Consider the following 10,863-nt stretch of genomic DNA (forward strand, 5'->3'; position numbering starts at 1 on the left):
TTAAGTAATTTTGCAGGATTCAAGGCCAATATATAAAAATTAAATGTATTTCTATGTACTTGCAATGAACAATCTGAAAAGAAAACTCAGAGCTCTATTTACAACAACATCAAAAAGAATAAAATACTAAGAAATAAATTTAGCAAAGCAAATGAAATATATTCTGAAAACAACAAAACATTGCTGAAAGAAACTGAAGCCATAAATAAATAGAAAAATATTCTGTTTTAGTTTGTTAAAGCTGTCAAAATACAATATACCAAAAAACAGAATAGCTTTTAAAAAGGGAATTTATTAAGTTGCAAATTTATAATTCTAAGGCCATTAAAATGCCCAAATTAAGGCACCAACAAGAGGTTACCTTAACTCAAGAAAAGCTGATACCACCTGGAACTCCTCTGTCTGCTGGAAAGGCATGTGGCTGGCATCTTCTGGGGTCTCTTGTTTCTAGAAACCTCTCTCAGCTAGGAAGGCACATGGTGATGTCTGCTAGTTCTCTCTCCTCATTTCATATAGCCTTCCTGGGGCATTTTCCTTCTGTATCTCCAAAAATCTTGGCTGCATGGGCTCTGTTGGCACTAAAGCTTTTTCCAAAATGGTTCCCTCTTAAAGGACTCCAGTAAACAATCCTACCTTGAGTGGATGGAGACACATCCCCATGGAAACCACCTAATCAAAAATTACCATTCACAATTGGGTGGATCACATCTCCATGGATATAACAAAAAAGATCCCACTGAGAAATATTGAATGAGGATTAAAGAATATGGCTTTTCTGGGGTATATGATAGTTTCAAACCGGCACATATCCCATATTCATAGATTAGGAGACAATATTATTAAGATAGACAATTGATCTACGGATACAATGCAACCCTGTTTTTGTTTCCCTGCTGCCTAAGCAAATACCATGAAATGGATTGGCTTAAACAATAGAAATTTATTCACTCACAGTTTTGAGGCCAGAAATATGGCCCAATAAATGCATCATCAATCAAGGCAATCATCAAGTGGTTGCTTTCTTCCCAAAGACCAGCTGTGGGCAATCCTCAGCTCCTCTGTCATATGGCAAGGCACATGGTGGTGTCTGCTATTCTCTCTATTATTCTCTTTTTGGTTTCATTGATTTCAGCTTCTTGTTTCAGAGACTTTCTCCCTTTCTGGCTATTCATTCTTTTTATCAAACACTCCAGTAGTAGGATTAGGACCCATACTGAATTAAATGGGTCACACCTTAACTGATGTTACCTCAATAAAAGGTTCTACTTAAAATGGATTCATATCCACATGAATGGATTAAGTCTAAGAATATATTTTCCTGTAGTACATACAGCTTCAAACCACTACACTCCCTCCTCTGGACCTGAATAAGACATGTTCTTTCCACACGCAAAATACATTCATTCCATCACAGTGCTCCAAAAGCTTTAAGTCATTTCAGAAACAATACTTGGTACAAAATCTCAACAAAATTGGTTATGGGTATGGTCTGTCCTGGGGCACAATTCTCTGTCATCTGTGGATTCTGAAACCTAGAGAGCAAGTTACCTACTTCTTATGTACAAATGGAGGGACAGGCATAGGATAAACATTCCCATTTCAGTAGGGAGAGATTGGAAAGAAAACAGGGGTCATGGGTCTAAAACAATTCTGAAACCCGGCAGGGCATACTCCTTTAGAGTTCAACTTCTGAGAATCACCTATAAAATTATGTTTTTCCTCTGGGCCTGAAGAAGGGGCAGCTACACCCTTTTCCAAGTGCTTGTGCAATGGCCATACTCTCCCTGAACACAGGGTTAAGGAATCCACCTCCTCCAAATATTGAGGTGGCAGCCTGACTTTCCACAATCACTGGAACACAGAACATTGGGGAGGCAGGACTGTTTGCCAATCAAACGAACAGAAGATGGTATTACAGCCTTGATTTGTGATCTGATTAATGATGAAGTTGAACATCTCTTTATATTTATTGAACTTAGTATTTCTTCATTGGTACAGTACCTGTTCATGATCTTTGGCCATTTTTTTCTCAGTGGGTTATTTGTCCTGCTCTTATTGATTTATGGAGCTTCTTTTTATAGTCTTGGTACTAATTCTTCGTCAGCTCTCCTAGTTTATAGCTTGACCTTTCATTTTCTTTACAGTATTTTTGCATTGTGTAAATATAACTATTGCAGCAAACAGAAACCAGGTCAAAATGAAAAGTAAACTTAGCACTTGAAATCAGGATTGACATGACTACAGTTTGAATGCTCAAAGCAATTTATTATTCATAGGTAACCAAGTGACCAATGTACACTAACCAAATGCACACAATGCATTTAAAGGTGGAGGAGAGCAGAGTCTTCGACATCCCTCAGCCCAATAGCTGCTGGATTACTACAGGTAATCCAGTACCTTTTAATGATCAGACTCTGGAGCAGGTCCTATGCAGCATCTAGTGGAGGAGCTAAAGCTGATGGTGGTAGGCACTGTATTGACAGCAGTGTGTTAGCAAAAATAGCAATAAATCTTGCACCATGGGATTGAAGTCTGGAGTCAAAGACCAGATATCAATCTGCCTCAACCTAATTCTTGCTGAAACAGCACCTGCACTGAGTTTTTCTAAGAAATACCAATCCGGCTGGCATTAAGCCAGTACATATAATTTCTTAACACAAATACATGGTTATCTCTTATTTATTTATTTTTTTTGGTTATCTCTTATTAAAAAATAAATTTTTCTCAGTTTGTTTGCATTCTATTTGTAGTCAACATGTTTGCAGTATTTGGGGTTTTTCCAATTTGTTTACATTATAATTGTAGTCAACATGCTTACAAGTTCTGGGGATCCAAAATCATTAATATTATTTCAATACAAAACATTTTTATGAATGGATATTCTTAATTTTAATATGAATAGAATTTTAATATTCTTTTAGAACTAGTGCTTGTGCTAGATGAAGAATTCCTTCCCTAACCCCAAATCAAAAGAATATTAATCAGTAGTTGCTATAAAAAACTTTTAATTTTGTTATTGACAATTAAGTTGTTAATCTATCTGGAGTTGATTTTTATTATGGTTTGAGTTAGGGATTCAATTCTATTTTTCCCCCATATGGAAAACTATTTTCTCTAGTTCAAATTATTGAATAGTCTTTTTTTTCTCCTCATCTACCATGCTATCATTTTCATACATTAAAATTCCCTATATATGTATGTATGTATACATACACACACACATATGTATGTATTTGACTGAACCAACATTACATTGCTTTAGTTAATATAGCTATTTAATAAATCTTGAAATCTGGTCAAGCAAGTTTCCCCTCTTTATTCTTCTTGAACACCTGATTATTAGTAAAAATTATATTTGACTGTTGGGAACAAGTGATTGATATGTAGATAGGAGCCTACTAGCTAAAAACGTTCAGCATACTATGGATATCAGCCAGGGTGTTTTATTGAAGGTACAGAGAATATTTGTTAATACAGTGATTTGGCTAAAAAGAGGTCATTTAAGGAAGCTTCTAATGTACTCACCTGTATTACATATAGTAGAGTATATAAATATAATATACCACATTATATTTCAGTAATTTATTTACATGTTTTTTTTCTTTACTAGATAGAGATTCATGAAAGCCAATAATGTATTTTATTCTTTTCTATATTTCCAGAGGACTGGAAAATGCCTGGCAACTAATAGATATATTTGTTGAATGAATACTGAGTGATTGAATATACAAATGGACAACGCCCAGGAAATTCTTGGCTGCTAATAACAGTAGTCAGATTAGTAAACTCTGGCCTGCTACCTACAGCAATCAGTCCAAGAAGCTGGCAACCATCTATAACAATCAATCCAGGAAGCTAAACCTGTAGCAGTTGATCCCAAACAGCGAAGACTGGACTGATAAAAGACAGCTTCCCTAAAATTTGCTTCCACTTCCAACTTGGGAACAACCAGAGAAAGCCTACTATGTTCCCCTAACCAATTGCTTAGGATGTCCCTCTTCTAGTCAACCTACCTCCAGCTTCCCCATGCCAACAGCCTCCAGTCAGGCTGTATCTGAAGTCTTCCCTTTTTTCACTATAAAGCTTTCCCACTCCTCTGCCACCTTTGACTCTCTGCCAAACACATGTGATGATGGCTGATTCTCTTGCTCTGAATAAAGAGACTTCAGTTGTTATTATTTGGTTATTCTCTATTTATTTCTGAAAGGAAAGTGAAGGAGTGTAGAGGAGGAGAATGCTCGAAAAGAAGGAACAGATAGACCTCAATGGATCAAGGCAAGATTTATTAGAGAGCTTGAGAAGGATGGTTCAAAGAGCAGTCAAGCCTGGAGGACTGACTGAACCAAGAGCTGCGCTAAGGGGAGGGAGAGTGGCATATTTATAGAACAGGGCTTGCTGAAATCAACAAAAGAACAATGTCTTTGTGGTTAAATGTCTATGATTAACTGTATAGTTTGTTTTGGAAATTGTTTGGAATAGGCAGGTGGGGGTCTCTAGTTCTTCAGGGTGGGTGAAGTTTAATCAGCCATGAAAGGTTAGGTCAGTTTTGGCAGGTCAGGTCAGTTTCCTGTTTTCTGTTAGTTCCATCATTCCAGACTCTGCAGGAGTATAAGAAGGGAGTGAGGTGATCTCATTGTATCTGGCTACTTCCTGCTGATTGGTGGGCATTGTGGCGGGAGGTCCTTGCCAAGCCTGGAGGGGGAACATTGCTTTCACATGATCTTGAGTTGCGGCTTGGGAGATCGTGGTGATTCATCTGGCAAAAAACTTTTGCAGGAGATTAATAAAACAGGGAAAGAAAGAGAGCATTAATATAAGATGTATGAGAGGAGTTATAAGGGATATGAGCCAAGAGGGGAGATTATCCAGGGTCCATAAGGAGGTAGGCAAGGCTTGATCCCTGATTCTAGTAGCTAGGTCTCTAAGGTGTTGGGCTCCATTTCGGACTAAGTGGGATTGGTTAGTATAAAAACTACACTGTTCTTGGAATACTGCATAGATGCCTCCATATGCAGCTGTTAAGAGGTTTAGCCCACACCTGTTTTGTAAGACTACTGCAGCTAAGGAGTCTACTTGATCCTATAGAGCTATAGGCTGTTTTGAGATTTCCTGGAGGCTTGAAGCCAGTTGTGACAGGATGATAAAGCTGTGTAACAACACACCTAGTCCCTTTGTTCCATACTTACCCCAAAGAGGACCCCAACTGTGGCTAGCAGGGGGATTAACTGGAAGGCTCTTTGGATTTTTGGGGGGGTGTTTAAGCCCAGGCTTGTGAGAATAAGGGTAGAGGGGAGAATTAGGTTTATTTGGGGTGATAGAAAGGCTAGTGTGCATGTCCCCATCCAGTTGGTGGGGAGACAGAGGAAGGCATTTGAGCCACATACCCAGAAGAGTCCAGACGTGTAGGCCAAGCAGGGGAACAAACTAATACTGGAAACTGGGAAGAATTTACCTGCTCCTTGGCATTTCATGTTTTCCCTGATGTGCCAGAAGGAGCTGGAGTGTCCAAGAGCCATGGCCATAAGGGGCTGAAACTTTGTTAGGACCATAACATTTGGTGGTGGTGGTAGTGCGGGTTCTTGTTGTAATGTTAAGGTATTAAGGTCGACAGAGTATCAAAGGTTTTCATGAGTCAGGAGTCTCCAGCAAGTCTGGGGGGAATCTGGGTGTATGTGTGCGTATTTGAGTTTGGCCAAAGGTGGTCTTTAAGCCTGGTATATCGGGGCAACGTCCTCTGCCCTGACAGTAATAGCTTCCAGGTTTGGTAGTTTCATTGAGTATGGAGGGGTGGGGGGCATGATCCAGAGGTATGGGTTTCCAGGAATTCCTTTGATCTGTAGCAGGAGTTAGATGTGGGATGTGGGGAAGGAGAGGTATGTATAGGGTAATATTACACTTGGAGGAAGCTAAATTTTCTGCTGGGGTTGACTCTGGGGAAAAGGGATGGGACAAACATAGTGGAGCCTGATAGGTAAGAAATACGTGGGTTTGGATAGGGCATTGGGGAGGTTTCAGCTCAATGAGTTTCTCTAGGAACTTGTTGATTTTGGCTCATTTGCACCAATCTTCACTGTCACTCCACCAGTTTCGTTGCATGAGATTGTATTCAGGTGGATGGGTGACTGAAAAGTGAAATCCTACAGGTGTTGAGAGCCAGGTGGGTAGAGGGGAAGGGAAAGCTTGGTTCATTGTTTGGGCAAAGTATAGGCAGAGGAGTTTGATTCTTTGAGGAGGGTGGTAGCAATGTTAATGGTTTTTTTTCAAGTATTCAGGCAGGATGGGGGGAAGGAGAGAGGTCTTAGTCGAGTCTGGGGTTAAAGAATGTGAAAAGGTAAAAAGTACCAAGGAGAGGAGGAGAGGCTGGCCTTTCATGTGTAAGAATGAGAAAGTTGAGTGAAAAGAAAGAGATCTGGGTTGGAGTAAACTCCAGGAGCGCACCTTGGAGTCACAATTTTTCAATGAGGTTTAAAAGATCCAAAGGAGTTCTAATGGAATGTGGATACCAGTTTAGGTTGCTTTCAGGGGTGGAAAGGAAATAGTTAAAGGTGGTGGGGGTTAGGGACATGTGGAGATGGTGGGTTTGGTGATTGTAGGCAACTGGGTAATCCTCAGGGAGCTTGGCCCTGTGGGCGTAGAGTGGTAGGGAGGTTTTAGATGTTTTTTCAGATTGTAGTTATGGATCCAAGAAGGCTTTCCTTCCAGTTTTGTGGCTGTAGGAGTGGTCAGGGCTACTTTGTATGGACCAGACCATTTTGGGGTTAAGGAAGAAGAAGAGTTTGGCTGGGCTAGATATACAAGATTCCCCGGTGTTAGCAGACAGGGTTTATTTGTGGTGGGCTGTGGGCTATGTGAGTCATTATATTTCCAAAGAGTTGTCCTGAAGTGAGAAAGAAGAGGGGGAAATAAAGGAGCGGGGAGGGAAGGTGAAGGCATGGGAATTCCAGGAGGTAATGGCGGCCTTCTGAACAGAAGTTTGAATGGAAGTATGAGTAGGGGTCTTTTGGGGAGAGAGTGAATTTTTAAGAGCGCAACGGGGAGTAGGTTAACCCAAGTTTCCTGGGTTTCAGGAGCTAGTTTGGTTAGGGTGTTTTTTAAGGTGTGGTTGATTCTTTCTACCTTCTCAGAGGATTGGGGGTGATACGGGATATATAATTTCCAAGGGATATTAAGATAGGAGGCTAGACTTTAAGTGACTGTGGAGATGAATTCAGGACCATTGTCAGATTGGAAGGATGTGGGGAGACCAAGTCACGGGATTATTTCTCAGTTTAGAATGGAAGATACAGTGGAGGCCTTTCTGTTAGCTGTTGGGAAGGCTACAACCCATCCTGTGAAGGTGTCTAGTAGAACTAGAATAGGAGGTATTTGTGTGAAGTCAAGTTGCCAATCAGAAGTAGGAAGGAATCCTCTAGCTTTGTTGTGGTCAGAGGTTAGAATTTAAGTTAGCCTGTAAGCAGGTGGAGCACACGGCAGATAGACTACAAAGGAAGGAATAGTCAGATGGGCTTAGGTTAAGGTAAGTCTGGAGAAAGATTTGGAAAGATCTTTATCCAGGTGGAAGAGGGTGGGCAGGTATTGGAGAATAGAGGTGGTTTGGTCCAAAGGGAGGGTGATTTTTGTTGTAGGGAACCAGGGGGTAGCCAGAAAAAGGTATTGTGGGATGGGATTACCTAGGGCTGCCTGCTTAGCTAGTTGGTCTACTGTGTTGTTGGCATCTGATATGTATGTTGTACTTTTTTGCTGATAATAGCTGCTTGGACCAGGGCTAAGGCAGCTTCAAGGAGCTGACTTATGAGGTTTCCCTTGGAGATGAGAATATCCTTTTGGGTGAGCAAGCCTCTTTCCCTCCAGATCAGGATGTTTGAATGTATGATGTTATATGCATATTTGAAGTCAGTGTAGATGTTAGTAGTTTAGGCCTGAGGTCAGGGTTAGGGTTCTGGTTAGGGTGATCAGCTCTGCCTGCTGGAAAGTCATTTTAGAGGGAAGGGGAGAGACTTTGATTACCTTGCAGGGTGGGAAACATTGTTCATTATCATGATATCCCTGAATGATGGCATAGCCAGCTTGATGGGGGCATTGCTTGTGGGAACTTCCATCAGTGAATCAATATGGGGGTCCCTCAATGTGTGTGTTTCTGAGATGTGGGAGAAGGGCTTCTGGATGAGGTTGAGGATTTAAGAGCAAATGTGAGGTATGTTGCTAGGAGTGGATGGGGGGGTGTCCAGGAAGAGAGTGGCCGGGTTTATGTTTTCACATCTTTGGAATTTAACTTTTGGATATGATAAATGAGCATGAAAGAGTTGAATATGGGGGGGGGGGGAAGCTTGGTGGCTCATTAGGTCAGAGAGGGAATGAGAGGAAAGTAGGATGATCATGCTGTGTAAGATAAGCTTATTTGCCTCCGGAAGGAGGAGGGCTGCTGAGGTGAGGACCTGAAGGCAAAGGGGCCATCCTTTATAGACTGACTCAAGTTGTTTGGATAGATATGCTACAGGGTATAGGGTATCTCCAGCTTTTTGACAGAGAAGTCCAACGTCTTGTCCTATGCTTAAATGGACATAGAGAAGGAAATGCTTAGAGGAGTTTGGTAGATATAGGGTGGCAACTTTTTGAAGGGAGTTTTTTAGACTGGAGATGGCCAAGAGAAGAGATTTTGGAGAAGCAAGAGGTTCTTCCAGATTTCCTTTGGTGGCTGAATATAGAAGCTGTGTGATAAGGGAGAAATTTGGAATCCAAATACAAAAGAAATTGAAGAGTCCTAGTAGAGAGAGGTGGTCCCATTTCATTGATGTGAAGGGGGTAACTATGAGGGTGGTTAGATGATCCGGGGGGATGAGTCATGTTGTAGGGGTTGGTAGGAGACTGAGGTGGTGGTGAGCCGATCCTTGGAGTGGGAAATGCAGTAACCCCAATTAGCAAGAGCATTGAAGAAGGCAGTGGTGAGGGCCTTGCTTATGTTTAATGAGGGGCTACAAAGTAGAAGATCATCAATGCATTGAATGGGTGACTGGGGTGAAGGTTGAGAGAGGTAAGCTCACATTGTGACACCTGCCAAGAATAATGTGGGCTATCCTGAAGCCTTGGGGAAGGACAGTCCTGGTTAGCTGTTGTGAGACATATAAGTCTGGATCAGTCCATGTAAATGTAAAGAGGGGCTGAGAGCAGGGGTCAAGAGGGATTTTGAAGAAGGCATCTTTAAGATCTAGGACTGTGAAATGAGTAGTGTCAGAGGGGATGGTGGACAGAAGGGTGGAAGGGTTGGAAACAACTGGATGGGTGAGAATGATAGCAGAATTAATTTTTCGAAGGTCTTGAACTAAGCAGTACTGACCTGAGGGTTTTCATATTCCCAGAATGGTTGTGTTGTGGGGGGAATGGACGGGGGTGAGAAGGTGAAATATGAGAAGGCAGGAGATTAGAGGCTGGAGGCCCTTAAGGGTAGAAGGATAGAGGGGGTATTGGGACACTGTGAAAATAGAATTTGTGTTTTGAAGCTTAATAAGGATAGGGGAATGATGAGAAGCAATTTGAGGATGGCCTGTGTCCCATACGGTGGGATTGATATGGGAGTCAGATGGGTTGAGGGGGTTCATGGGGCCCAGAGGCTTGGGGGGTGGGGAGTCAGCCCAGAATTGTTGTCCTGGTTCTGTTGTTTGGAATGAAAAGATGGCAGTTTTGCATGGGGGTGGGGAGGATGTGAAAGGAAACTCAAAGCTTATGGAGGATATCTCTTCCTAAAAGGGGGACTGGGCAAGTGGAGATGATAATAAATAAGTGAGTGAAAGTGAGGTTTCCAAAAGAGCAGAGGAGGGAAGTGGTTTTGTGGGGATAAGTAATAGTTCCTGATACTACTGCTATGGGCTGGGTTCCTTTTATTGTGGGTCCCTTCCCAATATTCAGGAGGCAGAGAGTTGCCCCAATGTCAACCATGAAGGAAACGAGATGGCCATCCACCATCCCTACTAACCTGGGCTCCCCAGGATTATCACCCTCAGTGGCAAGGGCAGTGGGGTCCAGGCTTTCTCATTCCAGTAACTGAAGAAAGGGGTATTTTGGTTCTGTAAGTGGGAGACCCAAGAGGCTGGGTGTCTACCCCTGAGGGTGACCCATTTTCTAATATCCCCATTGTCAACAACTGGGGCATGGCTTGGAGGGAGGTTTAGGGTTTGGGCAAACTTTTACTCAGTGCCCCTGGTTGCTGCAGTGGAAGCAGGCCCCAGGTGGGTCTGTGGTTTTTTGTCCCAGGGAAATAGGAGATCAGGGTGCGGGCCATGTTGAGGACCATTGTAGGGCTGTAGCTAAGAGCTGGTATTTGGTCTTGAGGTTTTTCTTTCTCTCCCTCCTTGTCTCCTCATCCTGGTGGTTAAACACACCTGGAAGGCTACATTGAGGAGTTCCTGTTGTGGAGTTTGTGGGCCTTGTTCAAGCCTCTGAAGCTTTCTTCGGATGTCAGGGGCAGATTGGCTGATAAATTGTATATGTAAGAAGAGGGTGCCTTCTGGTGTGTTGAGGTCCAGATCGGTTTATTTTGTCACAGCCTCAGTTTTAGTCTGGCCATAAAGGGGAAGGGTTTTCTTCAGGCTTTTGGGTAATTTCCTGTATTTTTTCATAACTTACCTGGGTATGGGTATTCTTCAGCATCCCTTCAAGTAAGCAGGCTATCGTGTGGTCCTATTCCAAATTCTGGGGTCCCTGGGTTGGTATGTCCAATTTGGCTCACTGGTGGGGAGTGCCAGATCTGTAACTAAGTTAAGGTTTTTATTTTCACCATGAAAGTGGTCTGCATATTCTCGGGCGGATTGCCAAATGTGGCTCCGTTCATCCGGGGTTAAGGTGGACATGAGGATGTAATAAGGATCT

Source organism: Tamandua tetradactyla, chromosome 7, assembly GCF_023851605.1.
Source record: "Tamandua tetradactyla isolate mTamTet1 chromosome 7, mTamTet1.pri, whole genome shotgun sequence".
Lineage (NCBI taxonomy): Eukaryota > Metazoa > Chordata > Mammalia > Pilosa > Myrmecophagidae > Tamandua > Tamandua tetradactyla.